General features: G+C 38.3%; 1 protein-coding gene across 1 annotated transcript in view; it reads left to right on the top strand.

Annotated features, from left to right (window-relative positions):
• The window catches only part of zmp:0000001236 (mastermind-like protein 2), a 352,226-nt gene that overhangs the window by 1,154 nt on the left and 326,432 nt on the right, over window positions 1-24,640 (top strand). The gene's annotated exons all lie outside the window — the stretch shown is intronic.

Here is a 24,640-nt window from a genome sequence, read left to right as displayed (position 1 = left end):
GGCGGGCGGGCGGGGGGAAGCGACGCGATTTGGTGGTCAGTTTGGAATTCTCTTTGTTGTTTTTGTTCTGAAGAATTGTGGTTGGATGAGCAGCTTTTTCCCTTTCGAAATGTTATCAGACTTTGAAAAGTGTCTTTGCAAGCTGTTTGTTAGACTTTCCTTACAATGATTTGCATGAAAATGTCATCTTGCATTAATCGCGATTCAAAACGTACTCAACTTTTAAAATGGCTCTGTGCATCACAGTTAAGAATCTAGATTTTAATTTGTTTTAAGTTTCCCAAATGTTATCAGAAAAGCCAGGTCTATTGGTCTCCTTATCTCTCTTTGAAACAATAAGCTGTGTCCTTTATGAAGTGTTCATTCTTCGGCGTGTAACCCAGTCTGTGGTGAACTGAATGACCCTTGCATCTCATTGGGAGAAATAGCCAACCAGGCATGTAATCAATAAATTGAATTTGATGAGCTGACCAATGTGATTATTGGTTAATTGCCAAATAGGAGAAGAATTGCTTTGATTTAATGAAAGATTGTTGTACAGCCTTGAATAACATTCAGTGGCAGCTTGTTATACAGAATAACAAATACCCTGTAAAATAAAATAGTTTAAGTTTGGGATGATTTACATTTCATAAATAATCTTGAGCTGCAAATGTAGTTTGAAGCACATTCCTAATTATACATTAGAGTTTGTGTATGAAAATAATTGTCAGTTGAAATCTTTGAATGTTTAGTGTCTGATCTGGATTAAAACTTGTTGACAATGGTATTTCTGCTGGCTGTGTTGTGGGAAAACGAAATTGCTGTATCCCTTTCTTCATTGGTCTGTGTGTTGTTACTTGTGAAAATGCTGATCCTACGTGTATGGCTCTACAGGTGCCAGTTGCCTTCTATGTATTACCTATGGATACCGAACAACCAAGGTATTGTTATTAATGTGAGCTTTGCCGACCAGTGCAAGTGGATATCTAACTGGCAGCTGCAGGGGTGCAGCATGTTATCCTGATGTCCTTGTGTTTGCACTTCAGCAGGAGTTGCTAGGCGATGATCAGCAAGTAACCTGAATGAGTTTTCCTTTCCATATTCTGGAGGTACTGAGGTCAATTAATGGCAAAGGGTTAGGGGCTGAGAACAGAAAGCAGATTAAACCAGGGCTTTTGTTGCTTAGCATTGCTTTAACTATGCAATAGATTAATTTCTGAGTAGGGTCCGATTAAAATTGTGATTTTTGCAGAAATTGTGGATTCCAAAGCATTCGGCAACCTTTTGATGCATTTATTCAGTGCTGAGTGCAGCTCCTTTCATCTCTCTCTCTCTCTCTCTCTCTCTCTGTCTCTCTGTCTCTCTCTCTCTGTCTCTCTCTCTCTCTCTCTCTCTCTCTCTGTCTCTCTGTCTCTCTGTCTCTCTGTCTCTCTGTCTCTCTCTCTCTCTCTTCAGGATGCCTAGACTGGAAAGGAGAGAGAGAGAGAGAGAGAGAGCGTGACAGCAAGGGGTGAGTATCCATGCTTGGTCATTTGCGAGCAGAAAGAGCAATGGGAATTGCAGGCATTTTTTTTCAGGGATTCAGTCCTCCCTGCTACTGTGGGGGGAGATCCAAGGCCAGGATACCTGATTCCAGGCTGCATCACTAAGTGTTAGTATCACAGCCCTCCCATTCAGGTGTGAGAGGAGGTAGCGACATCTGAAATTCTCACCCCTTCTGGACCATGAGTGGTGAGTGCCACCCAGCCCATTTTTGGGGCTCAGTGAAAAATGATGTCTGAAGGATAGCAACTGGCTCTTAACGTGACCCACAAATATGACATCATTATCAGCAGGTAGAACATATTTGAAAATGTAAACAAGTAGTCTGCGTTGTAAGCTGCTTCTGTTTTCCAACTTCTCTGACTCCCAGCTGCCCACTTTTGAAACAAAAATGCCTACTGGCATGTGACAATTTCTGTTGTAAAATGGCTTTCAGTTTGTGCTTCTGTCTATCTTGTGCCTAACTCAGATTTTTGAGCTCCATCTGTATTTCACACAGGCCTTACTTTGAGCTGATAGGGGTAGGGGTGTGTGTGTGTGTGTGTGTGTGTGTGTATACATAATGCTACAATTCACAAGCAATGATAGCATCTCAGATTGAAATTCAGTCTTCAACAGTTATGAACTTTAATTCAGTGCTTTGATTGATTTGCAACTTTGATCTCAATCCCAGTTACTTGCTTTTGTGTCATTAAGTAATTAGAAAAATCACTTTCTGAAATAACTCTTTATTGAAACCTTCACAAACAATAATATATGTTTCAATTTACAAAACAGGAAAACTGTATTTAGGGATAAGAAGAAAATAAATAAACATTAAGGGTAGGAATTATTTGCATGTTTTCAGAATGTTAACACATGGCTCATTTAGGGGATGGAATCAGCACTCCACACAAAAAATCCTACTTAAGTGAAAATTCTTTAAGCTTGTAACAGGACACTTGTGTGATAACTTACCACCCTATATTGCTGTCACCACTACCATCAGGGATTGGTCTAATGCACCATTGCTCTAAGCTGTCCCTCCAGATGCAAGCTAAGTCAGCAAAATGAAAAGTCAACAGTTTACAGCAGTTTATTTTACACTGTTAAGTGGCTGAAGAGTGGGAAAAAATATAATGCACATCATTCTACTGAAGTCTGAACGATGACTTTCAATATAAACAGACATGATCGTCGTTATTTTAGTACGACTTAAGATCTTGATCTTCTAGTAGGAGGAAGATGAGCGCTCCACCATTAAGGAAACCAGGATCATTATCATTCAGGTAACAAAATTAAAAAGGAAAGTGATACAGAGTTTCCCTGTAAAGGAAAAAAGATCTATTTTGAACAATATTACCAGATCTTAAAATATGTCTTGCTGTCAATCTGAGACAAAACAGATATATAGGAAGAATTTATTGAAAATTTTGATTTTTCAAAAAAGTTTGATTCAGCTCTGGGAGCTGCTTCTTGCCTTCAAGTGAAGAATACTTTCTAAACTTACTCTTTAATGCCCTGCTGTAAGTTTGAGATAAGGAGCTTTTATTTTGAATTGCCTATGAGCAGAAAGAGTTTATCTGTATCTAACCTGCTGAATTTCTCCGAAGCCTGTTGTATCACCCCAAATGTCTAAAACCAAGTTTACTGGCAATGGTGACGCAGGAGATAGTGTTGCTTCTACACAACTCCAGCAGTCTGGTTTGATTCTGATTTCCAGTGGTATCTGTGGTGAATTTGAATCCAGGCACTCTGGTCTCCTTCCACATCCCAAAGATGTGTAGGCTTACAAATTGATTGGCCCCTATAAATTGCCTTTAGCTAAGATGGGCGGTAGAAGACTCAGGGGAAAAGTTGATGGGGGTGGGATAGAGAGAGGTTACCAGGGGAACGGAACAGAATAGATAGGATGGGCGGAATATCTTCTGCTTGTGCTGTAAGGAAATATGATGTATCAATAAGTGGTAAAAGAACGAGAGATGAATTGATAGGCATGAGAGAGAGACTGAATCACAGGGTACAGGGAGGTAAGGAGAGGGTGAATGGGATATTCTGCTAGGAGCAGCTATAGACCCAGTATGCTGAAAGGCCCCTTTCTGATACAGTGCAAACCAGGTTTGTGCTTTTTAAATGCAAATTTAGCTCTTTACACCATGTTATCATTCTGGGTGAAAGGGTAATTATGCTGAAATAAGTCAAATCACATGCTCAACATTTTAGTAGTGCTGTGTGATTCTAGCAAAGTCTTGAGGTTGCAGCAAACTCCTGAGTCTAAAAATACAAAGCCACTTTTGCATGTGTTAATACACCCTGCAGAGCATAGATTTGATTGTGAATACTCACAGAGGCTCCTAAATTAGTTATAGGAATAGAAAGTGTCAGAGATGATATTTGATGTTTTTTTTAAATAAAGCATTGAGAACAGAAAGATCTTGTATTTGAGTAGTAATTTTGAAAATGCCAAAATTCATTGTGTTTTGGAAACCAATAATGCACAAACATAAAGCAGCTAATTTGCACTCTCACCTGTTTTAGCTGAAGGAGGTATGCAGACAGGAATATCTCTGGTTTTAGCATAGAAACCCAAGTGCCTAGAATTTGATTCCCTTTCAGTCATACTAAAAAATGCAACATAGTAACAACACTAGATTGGACAGAGCTTTTGAAATTCATTTCAATCACAGAACTAAATTTTGGTGGCAAATTAAAATGTGCTGTTGATATGATACGGACCAGGACCAAGTTTCTAGAGAGGCAAATTATAATATTTTAACAAATAGTCAGTTGTAGTTTATAACATCATCCAAAATATAATTCTGTAAAAAATACTACACAATTTTGGGACAATGCAAAGTGTTACTTATGTTGTACAGTAAATGGACAGTATATACATTACGTGTTATACCTACAATAGACACATTGAATTTGTGACTGATGGGATCCTACTACTTACTGACCCAAAGCTAGCTCTCTCTCCACCCCAATATTATTATGCTAATACTCTGTTAGAATAATTGTTTTATGTGGGGAGAGGAGTTGCAATAAAAAGTACTACAGGCAAATAAAATCAATAATCTTTAATGGAAACATAATGAGCCTGAAAATTGCAATAACACATAAGCATCTGAAAAGAGAAAATAAGTTTTCAATTACTTGTTCAGCAATTTCCCTGATCATATTTTGTGAAATGTGTTTTACTGCTTGTGCAAGTTGTATCAAATGTTGCTTTGAGCATTTTCTAATCATAAAACTGTCTATTTTAGCAAATTGAGTATAATAGTTACGTTCTCTACCTGTTGAATATGATTTTATATTACTGATTGATTAGAATGGAATATTACTTTGAGAAATATCTATGGAATTTTAATACATGTGTGAAACCAGATGGTTATTTAGTAATTGTGTATTTATTAACTTGATTTTGAGATAATCTTGAACCAGACTTAAGATTTCAGTTTTGTTTCATAGAGGCTTAGAATTTGTGGTTGAAAGACAGTGAAGCTGTTAGCTTTGACGATCATTACACCATGAAACTGACTGCAACTTCGGGATTTCCGCACATGTGTATGTTAAGGCGGAAATCCCAAAGTTCCTGTCAGTGATTCAGCTTTTCACTGCCGTGAAAGGAAATCAGTTGAAATAATGATAATTTTGCACATTTTCAAAGTAATAATATTAAGTACCCTCAGAATTATTTTATTGTATGAGATATAAGTGGGTTTATTAATGTATTATATGCAATAATTATTGCTTAACAAATCTCTAAGACCTTCAGTCAAAATATATAGATTTTATCCATGTGAATTGCCTCCCTCAGATACATATCTTATAATCAACTTATTTTCTAAAAAAATTGTTCGGCATTTCGGCCTGCATCTTAAACTTTGTGTATTTTCAAAATTTTGTTGGTTTGAAGTTAAGACCATGAGTTTTCATTCCTGTTTTGCCTGTAACTTTCAAAGTGATTGGTTGTACATCTAGCTCAAGAACATTGCAATTGCTGGTCACCAGAGACCCCTTGGAAACATCAGCTGATAATATTTCATGTGTGAAAAGGAAAGCCCATTATGTATACTTTTATATATAAAAGTCTGTATAATTTTAAGGACGGTTTGCTTTGGTGTCACTGGCAAGCAGTGTTGCTTCCCATTGACCAAAAAATCTAGCCCGTAATCTCTAAATTATTGTCCTGCAAACCTTTCCAGTTTTGTTTGATCACTTTCAGGTAGCCATCTGTATTGATTCCTTATGGGATCTCCATAAAATGTGTTTTTTTGCTTACTACATTTCATTTTAAGAAAGAAAATATTATAAAAGGAACAAGTTAAAAGTAAGTTGGAGTGGGTTAAATGGGAAACATTAATTGTCTGGTACAATCTTTGTTGCAAAATGCCACCAAGCAAACATTTTCATTTTGATATCCATTGTGATATCACACCTGTGTAAACAACCCGACAACCAAAGCAGTCAGCTACCACTGAATTGAATGCTACATGATATTTTTATTTTGTTTAACTGTTTTCCATTTGGAGGTCACCAGAAACCTTCAAGCAGATAGATTATCTCCTTAGTAAATATACCCAGAGTAAAGATGAACATTGCAGATGTAATAAGGTGTTGACATTGAAGTTAATTTGTACCAGGGACAAAGAGGAACTGGTGAGTGCTGGATGTTGTTTTGAAAACAAAGGAGCTGACGTTTGTGCTACAGTTCTGTTGGTAATCAAAGCACTTCCAGTTGATCTTCAAGAGAATTCACATACTCCTCTGTGATTAGTTCACATTTAATGAGTCTGGAGCTTAATAGCATTAATTATTTAACAAATAATCTGTTGCATCCAGCATGGTTTATGTACAGGTAACACAGATTGTGTGCTATGTGGGGGTTCATGTGAAGTTTATTTATGACAGGTTTATTAAGGTGATCAAAACGGTAAAGTGCTTTTGTTTAAAACTTGTCATATTCTACATTCTTTATTCTTTGATTTTTTGGCAAATCTTGGTTGTTGTCACCAGTAGCTATGTTGGTAGAAGATTATCATTCGGTGTCTCTTCATCCTGGGATTATGCAGTTTAGTCTGACTATGTGAATGATCCTTACTGCCTTCTGATTCCTATTTGAGATTCAAATGCCAGACAGATAGCATGAACTCTGCAAAATGCCTAGATTTTTTTTCATTATTAGTGTTTTAAAGTTGGAAAAGCTGGAAGATCACAGCTAATCAAAAACCATTTCTGGAGACTAAAACAAGAGTTAACATTTCAGATCAACTAATTTGGTAAAGAAAATGAGCAATATTGAACCAGTGATCTATTGACAACATGAAACTGGGCTCTCAGAATTACAGTAAAATAAATTGTATCTTTTATTAAAAACAACATAAGTTTGCGAATATTTCTTTGCTGCTTTCAAAATGCCATTGATGTCTAACAAAGGTGTAGTTGCAGTTACCTACAAGTACATCTTGCTTCCTTAAATATAAGGTTTTTCATGTCTTTTATTGTGGCCCAATTATAGTATATAAGCTGCAGTGTCAGGTGGGATCAAGTATAAAATCTGGAAGCTCCTTGGCATTACCAGTCGTCAGTTTTTAAATAAAAACTAAAAGTTGATATTCTGTCAATTCAAAATAGAGAAGAGTGCTTTATCTCTGCAGCTGGCCATTGTCTGAAAGGGCCTTATGATGGTGTTAAGTGTCCAGAATGGAAAACTGTTCCTTGACTTAACACTAATAGATCAAGTGTTGATGAAAATGTTAACAGAAAATTAATTTGTTCATATTTAACTTGACTGAACACATGAGGGATTAAATCACCATAACAGGAATTAAACACTCAACACATCCCTCAAATAATTATGAAAAGCTCATATGATTAAATTCTGTCTTATTTTAAAATACACATTGAAATTAAATTTCTTGGTAAAATGTGGGAAGGTGTGCAATTGCCTTTATTAGAAACAGTGCCTCCTGATAATTTCATCATACCTTACTACATACAATCCCTGAAAATTTACTCGTCCTGTCACTTGTATGGATATAAACTGCTTAATTGAATCCACAAACACAAATGGCTAATTTGGTAACGTTTTCCCTTTTCATTAATTTGCATCCATTTATTTACATGAGTGATCGCTACTTGAGTTTCTGGTGTTGGTTAAATTAAGCTGACCGCCCTTTAGGTGAAATGACAGATATACCATATTTTATGAGATTAAGAAAGCAGCTGTAACACCTCCCAATGGCTCAATTGATAAAGGGAGTGTGTAGCTGAGCTGTATAACCAAAAGGCACTCGATTTGATTCCCAGTCTACATTGAGTAAATGGTCTCACTCAGAAAGGAGCTGTGAAATTGGCTTAAGCGTCTTTGGACCAGTAGGAATAGATCCTGTGAATTGTGCAAGAAAGTGTCTAAACCCGATGTGGAGAGTGCATAATACAACTTGATATTGATGCGCATACCTGTTAATTCTTTTTACACTTTATTTACGCTTCCACATGAGGAGTGGCTGGTTGAATGAAATAATGGAAAGCTGCTGGCATTTGTTTTTGAGCAGAGGTGGGAAAATCTGGGGTAAAGTTCATTCAAAAATTATACTTCTTTCTGAATTCTTGTCTGTCTGCCTGACATTTTTGGAAGCAAGCTCAGCTACAGAATTGTAAATACTTGGTCAAAGATTTGTTACTAGGGCCATGCCAATATAGAAAGTACAGAGGGGATAGCAGGTCAGAATGCATTGCGATACCATTAGCTGGGTTTTGTGCCTAGACTTGTTGCTTCCAGATATTCAGATTGTTTTGTCCACCACATTTATGCTAGGTATTTGAACTGTTTTTATTAACATTGTCGTATGTTTTCTGCATCAGCTTATTCAACAGAATTGCACTGCCTTGTTTGATGGAGAGTGGAGCACCATCTGTAGCTGGACTGATTGTTCTTTAAGCTTTGTCTGTCTGGATCCAAACACTGCTTTGAAGCTGCGAAAAGCTGAAGACCTGTTTGTTTAGTTTGGATCTGGAATACTAGAGCAAATCTGTGAACCTCTGTCAGAGAACACTGTTTCAAAGGCTTCTGTTAAATAGACTTGCTGTTGCTGACTCTGCTGTGCTCCTCCAGGTGAGAGAGTGCAACCCATTCAGCAGTTACATTTGTTAGTAATCACGTCAATCGTCTACAAATAATTGGTATGATCCTATTTTTCAACTTCCTCTATGATAGGTAAGAAGTGAAAAAAACAATAATGAATAAGAACTGAAGATTGTTAGCCCAGATCTGCCAGGCTACTATTTACCAGCATGTAAAATGAATAACCATTGGGGTGCATCCGCACTGGACTTTGAGGCGAGTGGTCCTAGGTTCGAATCCAGCCAGCTCCTTGCACACTTTCCATCTGTGCTGGGTTGAGTGCCAAGCTAGCAACTGGGTCTCATAAAAACAGATATATAGTTTTGTAACTACTCTAATTTGTATCTCTTGCTCGCTCTGTACTGCTGCAGCAAAACAACAAATTTCACAACTTGTGTCGATGGTAATAAACCTGATATTAATTTTCGACTGTTCACTTCCGAAAAAGCTTATCTTTTACAATATTATGTGCTCCAACTTGCTATCCTTCTCTTACTTTCCTTTTGCTTAGCATCCATTCACATATTTTATCCTGTTTCATCTTTCTGAAGAACTTTTGCGTTGATTGACTCATAGTGGATATAACTGGCAGAAGCCGAGTGGCATATGCTTAAGTGTGCTATCATTTTGTTCTGGGACAGAACAATCCAGCTGTTTTTCATATTTGTACATTTTAATCCATTGTTTTGAATTTGCTGGCTATATCTGTTTTAAACAGGTTGTTTACACACCGCTGTATTAATAATTTGACTGGTTTAATTCAAGAAATTTCATTCTGAGTTTGGTAAACTTTAATCACAAATTTGGTTTAAATTAACATTTCAAAATATAATCGTTACCCTTGTTTTAGATTTTTGTTTTAAAGGCTAATAGGCATGGTGTAACCTTGTGTTTTCGGATGCCTTTTACGTTATGCACCTTCTCCTTTCAAGAGAATAATTGTGCATCGGAAGTTGAACTTATGTAAACCCCCTTCTAGAGGATTTATTTTACAGGCTGACAATCCTGAAAGAAATTAATATCAAAAAGCCACAGAATAGAACTCTTAATTTTTTTGACAAGTGTGCTTCAGAATGTACAAAATTAGATATGTACATGATGAATAGCACTTAACACATATTAAACACTGAATATTGCTTATTAGGCCCTTATTTAGAGGCGCATATGTACTGTATTTTTGCATGCTAGTGTTGGTGACATCCTTAAGTTCTCCTGTGGCTGTATTCTGTGTTGATTTAATACAGACTGCAACTGTGATTCTTTCTCTTTGTATGGATGAGCCTTGCTCTCCCTGTTGTGTGTGCTGTATGTTTCAAAGCATGTTGGTTATTTGCATTTATCAGGTCTTTAAAATCATTTAAATTAATCTTTATTTAACCAGTACATTGATGTTGTAAGTGTGGGGCTGATTTCTGAATCTCCCTTCAGCTTGACTATAGCTGTTAAAGTCCATGCATCTTTTTTAAAAAATTCTCAAACATATTACAGCAATAGATGGAAGACTTCAAAATTACTGAAATTTATGCCTGTTCAGCATTTGGCTTTGAATAAAATTGAAAATAAATATTTCAGGTCACGAACTAACAGTGCTGTAGCAAATGGAAGTCTTGTCATTTTGAACATCTCCAGACGCTGGACAAATGTCATAAATAATTTAGAGGCATAGTCAGTAGGTACATTGTGACATGCTAATTAATGACCACCAGGATTATTGCAAGCAAGGATTATTGTGTCTACCTCTGAAAGTACAACTTTCAATTTGATAGTCTGATAATGAAACGTATTTGCATCATTAAACAACTGATGTTTGGTAGATGTAGATGTCAGAAACTCATCAAAATTGTGCTATCAGGTAGAATGATAAACAGCCACTATGAGAACTGTGGTCTTTTTAAAGATTTGTCAGTAACTACAAGTGAAGTGGATACTGTTCATGTGCTTTGTATAGGCTCAATCAAATGCCACTTTGGTGTAAACTTGCCTTGATATTGTAGCAAGTTCATAGAATGAAGCTATACCAGAGGAAAGTTTAGAACCATGATGCCTCCGAAATGTAGTATGAATAGACAAGTGGAACCTAATATGGAGTGCAGATTAATGTGACTCCTTAGCAAAGGTGTTGAGGGCTGATTATTGCCAAATGATTGTTTCCTCAGATAAGAACTCCCTTAAACTTCCTTAGAAGTTTGTGAAAATTCAGCATGACATCTTAAAATTTGACAAACTTATATAGATGTGTGGCTGCATGCATCTCAGCGTGGTATGGAAACACCAATACCCTTGAACGGAAAATCCTACATAAGATAATGGATACAGCCCAGTCCATCCCAGGTAAAGCCCTCCCCACCATTGAACACATCTACACGAAGCGTTCTTGTGGAAAGCAGCATCCATCATCAAGGATAGCTCACCACCCAGGTCATGCTCTCTTCTCGCTGCTGCTATCAGGAAGAAGGTACAAGAGCCTCAGGAATCTCACGACTAGGTTCACGATAGCTATTATCCCTGGCTCTTGAACCAGAGGGGATAACTTCACTTGCCCCATCACTGAATTGTTCTCACAACTTATGGACTCATCTTCAAGGACACTTCATCTCATATTCTTGATATTAATTGCTTATTTATTTATTATTGTTACTTTTTTTCTTTTGTATTGGTACTGTTTGTTGACATTGCACACTGGTTGCCTGCCCTGTCGAATGTGGCCTTTCATTGATTCCATTACGGTTATTGGATTTACTGTGAATGCCCACAAGAAAATGAATCTCAGGGTTGTATATGGCAATTCAGGAATACTTTCTTAATTTCAAGATTAGGTTGATGATGTACATAACCAGAGTATAAATATTCTACCTGAATCTGAAAATTATTCAATTATGTTGTAGCATTGTGTCACAGTATGAACTATTAGTTCCCACTTTCACCTTGGAAACTTGCTTCTGGAGGGCTTTTGTGAAATTTCCCCTCCTGCCAAGGCAATGACACTATCTGGTGCACAGTTGTGTGGCTTGTGGCTTTCCAGCACTGCTGCCAAAGGGCTTTGGAGAGTAAGAGTGGGCAAATACGCTGTGTGCGTGGAATGTAGCTACAGGGCTCAGTCCTCTCCATAACCAGTATCCTCACTTCCAGCGAACGTTTCACACTGCTTGATGCTCAAGTGGCCATTCTTCACATGTGGAGTTTAAACACTGAGGTCGACAGGGCAACAAAACGCATGTGGATCCTATATTCAGCTTGGGTCTGCAGATGCATTTTCCAGCAGCACTTTTTGATTAGCACAAAGGAAGGCAATTGCTCTGGTGCTCTCTCTCTCTCTCTCTCTCTCTCTTCAGACATCCTGATATTCATGACCTGTTGCCACACCATGTCATTCTTTCATTGAACAGCAATGCAGCAAAACTTGATAAATTTACAGCCACACGGGGCTATGCCACCCTGAATCAGTCTGATTGATAGCTTGGAGCCAGTTCATGGATAATTAAGGTTCTAGAAGGACACAAACTTTAGCTTGATACAAGATATCATAATATGATGCATGTTGAGGCAGCCTTTGGAGGCTACATGAATGATTTTCCCAAACAAGCTACTAGTTTTCCCAGCTTTCCTTCATATACTAATTCCCAATTAAAATATTTTGCCTGTTCAGTTTCAGGATGATGGGTGAGAATTTCACTTTTTAAATACCATTTGTGATTACTTTGAAGAGCTCCTTTATCTCAAAATTCAGTGGAATAAGTCTATCGCTCTTTACCTCATAAACTTGATCTGTTATTCATCTCTGTAAAAAAAAGCCTTTGCTCTCAAGTTTCGTTTTCTAAGAGCCCTGTGATTATGCCAATGAAACTTTGCTCTTTTTATAAATGCTATTAGTAGATCTACTGTAAGATGGTGTCCAAAATTGCACAGCAACAATTGCCAAACCAGATGTTCAAATTTACGTCTTTGTTTCATTTTATGCAATGCTTTTGTAGGTTTGTTCTGTCTCTTATACGACCTCATCAACTTCTGCTGCTGGCTTTGTCCCTGTTCTTTGGAATCCTCTGCTCAAATTTGTTTAAAATCTTGCAGTTTTGGAGGAGTTTCCATTCACCATTAATTTTTGCAATTTTGCTAGATTGAACTACATCTCCCATTTTTACCTGTCCTGGCAGCTCAGGATCCTCATCACACCACTCAAATTGTGTGGTCAGCTTTTTAAATCTGTGTTAATTACACTAACATCTATTAAATAACAGTCAATACATTTTAGCTTGAGAAACTCAAGCTCTAATCTAATGGCTGCACCCTCCCCTTGCCTCTAATTCTGAATGCTATGAATTATGTTTGCTTAGATTTCTTGCGCGCAGTTTCCATTGCTGTTTTTTCGGAATGCTCTAAATTGGTATGGGTCATAGATTTGTGTGAATTGGCTTTATTCCTGTCTTCTGCTGATAGGGAGTGTACAGCAGACCCTAATTAGAAGGATAGGCCACTAAATCATTTTTTGTTCTCTCAATTGCTTCCTTGCTCTTATCCCTGTGATCGTTTTTATTTAACTTCAAAATTTCATGGTTGTATTATAGCTTGATTTGCTTTCTATTATGAGATTTCTGCCCTGGCTGGCTCCTGTTCTCTTTTCAGTTTGTTGTCTCGAAGATGTGGTTCAGAAGTTGTGGATACGCCTGCTGGGTTAGGCATGAATCAATGGCTGTCTCTGTGCTGGGAGTCATTTGGCTGCTTTACACATCTGCTGGAGGAGTTCAGTTGGCACAATGATATGAGCAAAGATTTTAAAATATGTTATTGGCTGCAAAGCACTTAGAAGTAAATGGATGTCCCAATAAATACATCTGAATGCATATTCTTCCTAAAGAATGCCAGTAGAATTGAAGGCATTTGGAAGAAGAAGAGGACTACCTTTTGATTGTGTCATGGATCTTAGGAATCTGTTATGCCCTGTTGAGACCAGGTATGCTTAGCTGCCATAATGATGCAATTATACATTTATAGAGAATAATATTCTTTCATTTTGCAGAGGGAGCAAGAAGGCATACTTTACAGAAGTGAAGGGGAGATTCTTACACTATTCTGCAATATGCTACTGGTTAATAAAGTCATTGACTTGCTAATCTATGCAATTACCTTCAGAATCTGAATCAGGTTTATTATCACCAGCATGTGTGGTGAAATTTGTTAACTTAGCAGCAGCAGTTCAATGCAATACATAACATAGAAAAAAAGTAAAAATAACTAAGTAAGTAAATAAAGTAAATCACTTTGCCCCACAATGTCCGCTTTCAGGTACTTCAGCCCAATAAATCTCTTAAGATATTTTTGCTCTTTAAATTCTGAAATCTGGCTTATCCCAATTTAATTGCTTCACCTTCAGCACTGCAATTTAAATGATCAATGCTTGTAGATGAGGCCTTCGACAAGGTTCCACATGATAGACTGATCTGGAAGTTTGGGTCCCATGGAGAGCTCGTTAGGTGAATTTAAAAGTAGGCAGCATAGGGTGGCAGTTGAAGGTTATTTCTCTGAATGGAAGCCACTGACTAGTGGTGTGCTGCAGGCACTCATTTGTTATTCCTTATTTGTATGAATTAGTTGAATGTGAATGCACAAGGCTTGATCGGTAGGTTTGCAGATGACATGAAATTAGGAGATGTTGATGAAGATTATCATAGGTTGTGGAGGGTCCTTGATCCTTTATGGAGTTAGGTTAAGGAGTGGCAAATGGATTTCAGTACACATGAATGTGAGGTGTGAGCATAGAACTTGTGCTCAATAAATGTTAGGGCACCTGGGAGTGTAATGGAATAAGGACTTGGGAGTACAAATGCATAGTACTTTGAAGTGGTGTCACAGGTGAACAAGGCGTAGGAGAAGGCTTTCAGCATGCCAGCCTTCATCAGTCAGGGCATTGCGTATAGGAGTTGGGACTTTACGTTAAAGTTGTATAAGTCATTGGTGAAACTTCACTTGGAGTACTGTGTACAGATTTGATTACCCTGTTATGGGAAATAGATGGTTAAACTGGATGGAGTGCAGAGAAGATTTATAAGTATGCCGCCAGGACTAGATAGCCTGAGCTTCAGGGGAGAGATTAGTTAAACTAAGTCATTATTTCTTGGAATATAGATTATTGAGGGGTGACCTTATGGATGTGTTTAAAATTGTGAGAGGTGGCTGGTACCAGTTTTTTCCCCATACAAGATTTTTTAACATCATTTCCATGTCACAAGAGTAAGGAAAATTAAATAAATATTATTCATTTAAATAATTGATGCAACACAAAAAACCATAATAAGATAAAGAACACAATAATAATAAAACACTATAAATATAAATACATAAGATAGCATATATACATAGATTAATTGTAGTGGGGTTAGGCACAGGAATGGCTTTATATGAGGTGACTGACTGGAAAAGATAAAGAAGTGGTGGTTGGAGTATGGAGGGCTGGGTTAGTGGGTGGAGGTGTTGAACAGCCTTACTGTTTTGGGTCTGGTGTTCCGGGTATGGATGCTACGTAGCCTCCTCCTTCAGTGGGAGTGGGATAAACAGTCCATGAGCAGGGTGGTTGGGATCCTTCACGATGTTACTGGCCCCTTTCTGGCATCTTTCTGCTTTTGTGTCCTTGATGGCAGGTAGGCTGGTGCAATGGGCAGTTTTGACCACTCATTGCAGAGTTGACCCGTGATAGGGGAATCTAAAACTAGATTTTGGTGGTGACAGAGGAAAGATCTAAAAGAGGCTTGAGAGGCAGCTTTCTTGTGGAGGATGGTGAAAGCACGGAATGAGCTGCTGGAGGCAAGTATAGTAGGAGAATTTAAGAAGCATTTGGATAAGTACCCATTAGGATGTGGATTGGAGGAAAATGGGGCAGATGAAGGAAATTGGGGCTAGCTGGTGGGCACCATGGACTAGTTGGACCAAAGGGCCTGCATCCATGTTTTGTGCTCTATGACTCTAAGCTTTTGAGTTTTTCTCCCTTACACCCTTCCCTCCCATCCTGCCAAACTTCACTTTCATCCTCTGCACGGTGCTCAATAAAACTCTGATCTTCTTTATTATTTCCTTATGTGGCTTAGTGACAAATTTTGCCCATTCTGTCTTGACACGCCCGGAGGGCTTTGTTTTGCTGAAATTACTATACAAGTACAAGTAGGTGCAAGTCAAACAATTCAGCACAATTCCAGTGAGGTGAGTGGCACAAGTAAAAACCGCTACAATCATGGCACTTGTAATTTATCATTCCTGTGGATTTAATCTTTTAGGATGAAGCAAGCTGATTTATCATAGAGCGAAGCAGAGTGAAACAAAAATTGAATGAACATGTACGTAAAGAACTGGTAGTTGTGTAGAATCATAGCAATTGCTCATTAGAATGTTCATGTTCAAATTTTCATCAGTCACAATTTCACTGTGAGTAGAAGAAATCCTCAAAAAGATGGAAAAAGTTGGAAACCTGAAATACAAAATGCTGGAGAGTTTAGGGATCAGCTGTTGAAGGAGAAATAGATATAATGTTTCAAATCAGTGGCCCTCTGAGCAGAACTAGAAAAGTGAGAAATCAAAGATATTTTAAGATGTAGAGAAAGGAAAGGGCAGGTGAGAACTAAAGAATACAATGGGGTAGAGAGCAAGAGAGACCGACTGACACAGCAAGGATGGGCCAAATGGCCGACTTCTGCTCCTTTGTCTTATGGTCTTGTGGATGGTGCAGCTTTGTTGTTTACGTCACCTTGATGTTCTAAAAGAACATAATTGTTACTGTGGTCAGTGTTTAAATTCTGAAGATTGGATATTGATAATGTGGTTAAAACAATCCAGAAAAAATCTGTTTTAGTTGATGAACACTGGCTGATAAATGTGGGAAGAACGTGTGTTAAGCGTTCCTGCTTTTTGAGCAGTACGATTGACCATCGATCTGAATATGATCTCAACATCAGGATCTCAAGAGTAATATCTTGTCTAAATGACAAATTTTGTCAACTATGGCATCAAGTTAGCAGGGACCAAAGCCAAGTTCAAGCCACCTAGCCTTCCACTTGGAGGCAAGCATGCTAAGCCAGGGCTGACAATGTTATATCTTCTGTACAAGCTGTGATTAATAAAAAAAAAATCTGGTGCACTGTTTGCCAACAATTATCCAGTTTTCTCTGCTATGTTGAAAGTGCTGTGATGATTTAGAAAGTACTCTTGACCTTCCTGTATCACTGAGGTCAGCCGGAGCAGCAAACGGCTAATTTGAGAGAGGCGAAAGATTGGACATAACCTGGGACTTTTCATCTTAAGCATCAATCACGTGCTGATTTGACCGAATTAATTGGAAAGGCATGGCTGAGACTTCATCAGTGGGACATCACTTGCAGAAAGCCTGCCAAATGGTGCATGGATCTGGTTAGAACACAGAGCAGTAGAAATATAAATCCTTCAGGATGATCTAATCACTTCTTATACAACCCTTTCCCAGTGAGGCTGCCTCATTCCCATACTCTCTCTTTCAGTTATTGCATTGCTGTCGTTTTCATGTTCTTTGCACTATCCTGCTGTTTTGTGTTCATTGTTGTATTTATTATTGCTGTGCATATTGTTACTCTTGTGAGCTTCCTGCAAACAAGGAATTCCTTTGCACTCTGGTGTATTATTACAATAAACAAACCTGAATCAAAAAGTTTTCATCTTGATCTGTAGACTGTTTTCATAAGTCATCACTCTAAATAAAAGCATTGCTATTTTCCATACTGTCCACTGGTATGTGTTTTCTGTTAGGTAAAGCAAAAATATACAGAGAATTTCTAATTGCTGTTTTCCTGCTAGATGTTTCCCAGAGGTCTTATCATCCTAAAGTGGTATGATTGCATTAACAACTTGTCCAAGTGGTATTCTTCGCAGATTAGCCCTAATTGTAAATGAGGCAGTGAAGCTACTCAGAAGATGCAGTCTCTTCTTAGTTTGCACTCCCTAAGGTTGCTCATAGACATTGTTTGGAAATGGGAATTCTAACTAATTTCCCCTTACTTCACTGCAGTGCTCCTCTTGTTATGCATTGATCAGCTAACTCGGTAAAGGCAAAATAAAAGAATCGGTCACTCGGACTCAGCAGTCAGTTTATAAATGAAGAATAGCTGGAGCTGTTAAAAATGTTTCCTCCGTCTGGAGCCCTCTCAGATCTTTTTGTCTGTGCAGTGGCAGAATAATAAACATAGAACTGTATGGCATAATACCCTTTGACCCACAATGTTATGCCAGCCTATTGCAGGCTCAATCTAATCCTTTCCTCCTACAGAGTTCATAACTGTCCATTTCCTATCTAAAAATCTTTTAAATGTCCTCATTGTAACAACCTCTACTACCAGCTATGGCAGTAGTCCAGGCACCCCCCCTCTCTGAGTAAAAAAACTAACTCTGACAACTTTCCTCCACTCATCTTAAATGATGTCCTCCTGTATGGGCCTCCCTGATGCCCAGGGAAAAAAGTATTGGCTGTCCACTCCATGCTTCATTATCTTGTACACGTCTGTCAAATCACCTCTTATCCTTTGTCATTAGACAGAGAAAAGCCCTAGTTTGCATAACCTTTCTTTGTAAAACATGCTCTCTAATCCAGGCAGTATCCTTGTAAATCTCCTCTGTATCCTCTCGAAAGCCACCATATCCTGCCTACAATGAGGCAACCAGAACTAAACACAAAATTCAAAGTGTGGTCTGACCAGAATTTTATAGAGCTACAACATTACCTCACAGCTCTTGAACTCAATTTGCCAACTAATGAAGACCAACATACCATATACACCTTCCTAACCACTCTATCAACTTGCGTTGCAACTCTGAGGGCTATTCAGATCTGGACCCCAAGGTCCCTCTGTTCCTCTACACTGTTAAGAATCCTGCTATTGACCTTGTACTCACACCTTCAGGTTCACTCTTCCAAAGTGTATCACTCCACCTGCCACTTCTCCGAACAACTCTGCATCCTGTCTGTATCCTGTTGAAACCTACGACAACTTTCTGCACCATCCGCAACGCCTGCAACCTTGTGTCCTCTGCGATGACATGAGTGGAAACAAATGGGAAGGTTTTAAACCTTGATCAGCAGCTTGAGTGTTCGGGCTCAACTGCTCTGTCCAGAATTCGTCTTTGCTGAGTGACCTTGCTGGGTGCTCCTCAGTGTATCCTGTCAGATTGTGGTGCAGTGAGTTCTCTTGGATATTGCATTGTTAAGTGCTGTAAGATCTTTTTTTGTCTGTGTGTGCTTATGCATTTGTTTTCTCTGCTGTGGCTCCATTTAAAGAAATACACCGTTCCTGGGAGCTTCTTGAACTTTAAATTGTCAGCATTGTGCAGAACTGGATGAAGCAAAAACAGAATGGCAGCTGCATGAAGGAGTAGTGAGGCTCCACACGACTCCTCTTCCTGTCTCTTTGGGTGTAAGTGGGCTGTGTGGACACAAAAGAACGCAGCGTGGAGGGTGGTATGTGACAGGATGCAGTAATTGATAGCTAGGAGGGAGATACCAACCTTGTAACACAAAGCCACAAGAACACAGCTCAAACATTCTGAAGAAATAATTTGAACCCCTGAGGTTGTGTTATTGCTGTTAACTTGCTCCTAGCTATCTGCTACTGTTCTTTGAAAGATCCTATACTAATGTTTTACTTTGAATCATTTTAATTTAGGAATTCCTTGGGTTGAATTTACTGTTGTTACAGCATGGGAAGGGACACCTATTTCTTGCAGATTTTGTGAAGTGAGTACAGAGAGCAAGGCTCTGTGATGAAGGCACTCGGACTAGTAGAATGCTCTTTGACTTTTTAAATCCTTTGTTATATCCTGATTTTTTTTATTAAAATATACTTTATTCAAAAACAAATTATATACAATAAACCATTCAATGACTTTCAATCCTTTACAACTGTTTCCATTGCTGTCTTTACATTTTCACACATTTCGCCACCCACAGGGCATTATATCCTGATTTATATCTTGATGACCTGGTGTTGATTATTCATCACCTAGAAAGCTTTCCAGTTCCCACTTACTGATTTCTGATTCCTCTTGTTCTTTTAATTTAGGGTAATGGTGAACACTTATGAATGAAATTCTCACTACAAATACTTTTTGCAGCATATACTAATGTCTTGATTTTGAATGCAAAGTCACCAGAGAAATCCTTGCAGTTTTGTTGCTTTTTAATAACTGATGATGTAATAAACAGGCTGCAGATGTCGACTACAAGTAATTTGTGCACCACTGATGCCACATCTTGCAGTTAAGGCAATTATACAGAGAACCATGTGGAATCTACAGCATAGAATTGGGTCATTTAGACTGACTAGTCCACATTGATGTTTATGATATATTTGAGCTTCCTCCAATCGTCTCTTCACTCATGCAATTTTGGCCTTAAAATTATCTTCATTCTCCTTTTTATATAATCATTCAATTAAGAAAATTATTTTATATAATAAACTAATAGTCACTTGAGGAAATAATCTCTGTCAAATATATTTAATCAGTTATTCACCTGTCTCCTGGTTTGCACTATCTTTATCAAGCAGATTTATAGCCTGGATTTTGTGGTCAGCAGTGGAGTAACACTGCTCACTGACAACCTCAAAGAAAAGCTACCACAAATCTTTGTGGTAGCTTTTCTTTGAGATTGTCAACAGTCTGTGTGACAGGACTTGATCTTTGCTGGCTAAGTTGGCAGTGTTCAGTTCCATGGGCTGTATAATTATAATTAGTCACATAAGAAAATATCTCTCATACTAGAATGCAGCCAGGAAGGAAAAGGCACAATTTTTAGTTAATACTTGAAGAGTTTTAAAGAAGGCAAAGTAAAGATTGCGATTTGTGAGTAGGATCAATTAGAATTATTTATGTATGAGCTACACACAATTTTTTTTGGAATAGAATACCGCTAATGGCAAGTATATCTTTTTCTTTGTGTACAGACCAAAACTGCTGAGAGTACCCCAGGTGTAGCATCAAAAAGTTTGCAAATAGCTGGGGTCTGAATACCGATCCTTGAGGCAATCTGCTTGTTAAAGCCTGCCATACTGAAAAAAAACTATTTTATTATCATTGTGTGTTTCCAGCATCTGCAGTTTGTCTTGTGTTTTCAATTTTATTCCTCCCATTTCTCTCGTTTCGTTAATCTATTTTCTATTTTTATTGCATTTATTTTTCAAAAAAGTTAAAAGTTTAAAGTTTATTTTGCTACTACAGAGAAGACACTTAAAATACATTAGAGTTATCCCTCCCAATTTGAAGTTCTCCCTCCTGTTTGTAAAAGGCATATCTGTTATACTGTTTCCTTTCTTCATGTTTGTAAAAAACGACTAATTTTTTAACATTTCCTTTGTCATTTTCTCAATTCTTTCCCCTTTATGAATCTTTTACGGTTGGTCACCTGTTGCTGGTTCTTAAATCCCCCAATATTCATGTTTACATGTTTATTTTTGTCTGAAAATGCCACGGATGTTAAGCATGGATGGGTCAATTTATCTCTGGAATCTTGGTTCTCAATGGAATATACATTCATTGAGGATTATGCTTTTGCTTTAATACCACTCCAGACACACAGCCTATTAAACGTGCAATAATGCCCTTCTTACAACTTCCCTAGATTAGTTTAAAACTGCTACTGTAGTCTGTTAGACCTTAGTGGCATAGGTCTAATGCTTGAATACAGAATGATACGATGTAGTACAGTTGGCCAGGTATAGACGTATTTTGGAATTTGATTGAAGCAGGTCTGTATGATAATAGTGAAGAGCTAACATGCCAGTGGTTATATTTTGTAATATGCAGGTAATCGATTGTTGAGCCACTCTAGATGCTTGGATTGTGAAGGGGTTTTAAAATTCTGCTTTGGATTATCTGTAGAGCCAGTAATAGCTTAGTTACGTCACTCTTGCCCAAAAGTTTGAAGGTGACTAAGAGTCAACCTGACAACTCAAGCCCCAAAACAAGGCAATGCTGAGGAAGAGCTGCACTATTTTGTGTTGCTGCCTTACAGATGATGCTTCAGCCCATGTCCCTGTCTGCCCCCTTGCCATTTAAAGGCTGTCTTATGGCTTTCCTTCAAATGACAGCAGGAAGATGTTGCCCAGATATCTGATCAATACCAATCAACATCATTAAACATAAATACTTTGCCTCGCCATGCCACACTTCTGTTTGCTGTGTAAAAAATAGCATGAATATTTACGACTTTACAATTGGTACCACAGCAATAAAAATGTGATTGACTATAGCACCTTGGCATGCAATAACATTCAGAAAGGTGGTTGATAAATGCAGGCTTATTCTGGAGACTGCTTACATATGTGTAAAGGAGAGCTTTAGAGTCTAATATTAAAAGCAGCAGATGATTAAAGGAAATTGCTAAAATCTAATTGAGGCATTACAGACAAGATTAAATTTTTATCTCATTGTTGTTTTGAAGCACTGTATTGCCCATCAGCAGCAACAGAACAACGGTGGTGGAAGTCATGAGACCATACCCCTCTCTTATGTTCAAGTCACTTTTAAATGCATGAGAGTTTATGTGTAAGCTGACTCGGGAAACCTTTATTGATTGCATTGCCATTTTGGTCCAGAAGCAACATGCGATGCCATGTCAGAAGTTTGTGAGTGTATTGATGGAGGAGGGCCGTCCAACCTCGTTTATGGTGTCATTTGGGGAATGAGCAGGTCGTGATGCAGCAATACTGAAAAAGAGGTGATATGGCGGTTTTTGATACGAGGAACAGTGATCCCACAGAACTTTTGTTCCTGTTTTTCTTGACGGCAAATGCTGCTGGCAAGTCCTGTCAAATTAATTACAGTGAGATTCTGTGTGGGTCAGGTCACTTGGAATGTATTCAGTTCTGTATGTGATTACTAATACCAGAATTAGCTAGGATGAACGAGGCACTGGAATTGCTTTTTTTAGTTTTCAAATTGCTTTAATCTTTGTCACTGTGTGAGCTGACAATCAATATATGAATTGGTTGTGTTTGTTTGCTAGCTTTATCATCAGTGACATATGCTGTGAAATTTCTTTTGAGATAGCAGTTCAGAACAAGATATCAAATGTTACCAAAAGTTACAAATGAATAAATGAATGTGCAGAAGAGGAATAGAGAGGCAGTAATCATGAATCTGATGGCAGAGGGGAAGAAGCTGCTGTCCTCCTTGTATAATTTTCACTTGTTGCACAGCTGACATTAGGGTGAATGACTCTGTGCTCATGTCCACTGGCTTAGGCAAAATATATACATAATGGGCAGAGTTGTGATGGATGTAGCTGCCACTTAGTGGCATTGAGACATTCCCACATATGAACATTCCGGATGATGGGATCTGCACAAGTCCTTACTGATTGACGGATCATCCACTCTGCTCCACCTCTTCCTACACCTGGAGTTCATTTTGTGGAACTTGATCTTGCGGGGATGTTCCTGTAGAGCATCGGACAATCTCCCCCCCCCCCCCCACTCTCCGCTGGTTGTTCTTGGCTGAGGAGCAAAGAACTTCTCACTTCAACATTCATCCTTTCCCTAGAGAATAGTTTTATTAATTTAATAATTATTGTACTTTATAGTTTTTATTGACTTGTAAATAGTTTAAGTTTTTGAATATTTATGAATACGTATTGAGAAGAATTTTAATAGTTTTTAAATGTGAAAATGGAACAGAATAAAGTCCTGGCTTTGATGGAATCCTAACTCTGCCTTCCTATTAACAGTGTCAAAGTGTGCTCAGCCATTCTGACAGTAGGTTCTTGGCATTTGTGCCGTGTCAGATCTGATGCCTCACCACTCCCCACTGCCTGATTCCTGAGTGCCAAGAGCCAGCTGTTTAGGGTGTCCACATCTGGTGCACATCGTGCAGTGTGAAGGATTTGTTGCCATTGCGTCTGGGTGGTGAAATGGCCAGCAATTTCTGTTTGTTGAGTTCTGCAGAAGCTGCATTTCTAAAATTTAAACCAAGTTAGTAGAATTTTTAAATGACCTTGTGAGATAAAGTCTTTGCTGAAGGGGTGGGGGTGGTGTTCATTTTGCTTGGCAGGTGAGGCATGTAGCTGCGAAACAATCTTAGGTTCTGGGGCCTGTGAAACAACCTTAGCTCTGCGGCCTTCTTTGATCCTTGCTTCTCCCCCAATCCATGTTTGTTTCTCCCTCTTTACCCTGCTCTCTTTCTCAGTCATGCTCCCTTGCCTCTCTGACAATCCCTATTGCAGGCTCGCTCATGGTCCTGATCCCACACACGTTCTTGTTCCTGCTCTTTTTCTTTCTCACATTCCTGCTCTCTTTCATGCCTTTCTCTTTCTTGCTCATGTCTTTCTCTCTATCTCTTCCCTCCTTTTCAATTTCTTGTTCTCACCTTTTTCTCACCTTTTTCTTCTAGCTTCTTGTGAGTATCTCTGTGTTTGCTTGAGAAATTTCTTGAGAAATTAGGTCTTCTTTATCCTCTTCCATTTCCACACACTTATGTCATCCTCTTTCTCTTCCTTTTTCTTCTTTCTAGTTTGTGTGTCTTAATCTTGGGAAGGTGCATTTTGATCACTGGAGTATTCTCTTATTAGTCCTTCTATTGCTCCCTTTACGATCTGATCTCTCCTGTTTATCACATCATCTGATAAATCCTCTATTGTTATCTCTCCATTGACTCCTTTCTTTTTGGGCTTCCAGTCATCTAGTTGGGCTTTGGTCTTTGCATCTACTTTTATAAACAGCTTTTTACCTCCCACTTGACATCATGCAATAACCTTAACGCACACAGAGTAGATTCTGCTTCCTTATACTCATGAAAGCAGAAAGCTTACAACTTTCTTGAAGTTCCTTGAACTCCCAGTTAAAGCCAAGGTACATTTTGCAAGTAAATACCCGATTAACATATCAGAAGCTTTCTCTGACATGTTGTGTGCAAAATCTGTTGTAGTCAGACCTCCACTTTCATCACTTTCAAGCTTCTGCTGAGTAGCATGGTCTTTCCTTGGTCCAATATGCTTTTCAACCAGAGACCCAA

This window comes from Hypanus sabinus, chromosome 3, assembly GCF_030144855.1.
Source record: "Hypanus sabinus isolate sHypSab1 chromosome 3, sHypSab1.hap1, whole genome shotgun sequence".
NCBI classification, from domain to species: domain Eukaryota; kingdom Metazoa; phylum Chordata; class Chondrichthyes; order Myliobatiformes; family Dasyatidae; genus Hypanus; species Hypanus sabinus.
Note: the sequence above shows the minus strand (reverse complement) of the source record. Positions and strands in the feature narration are given on the sequence as shown.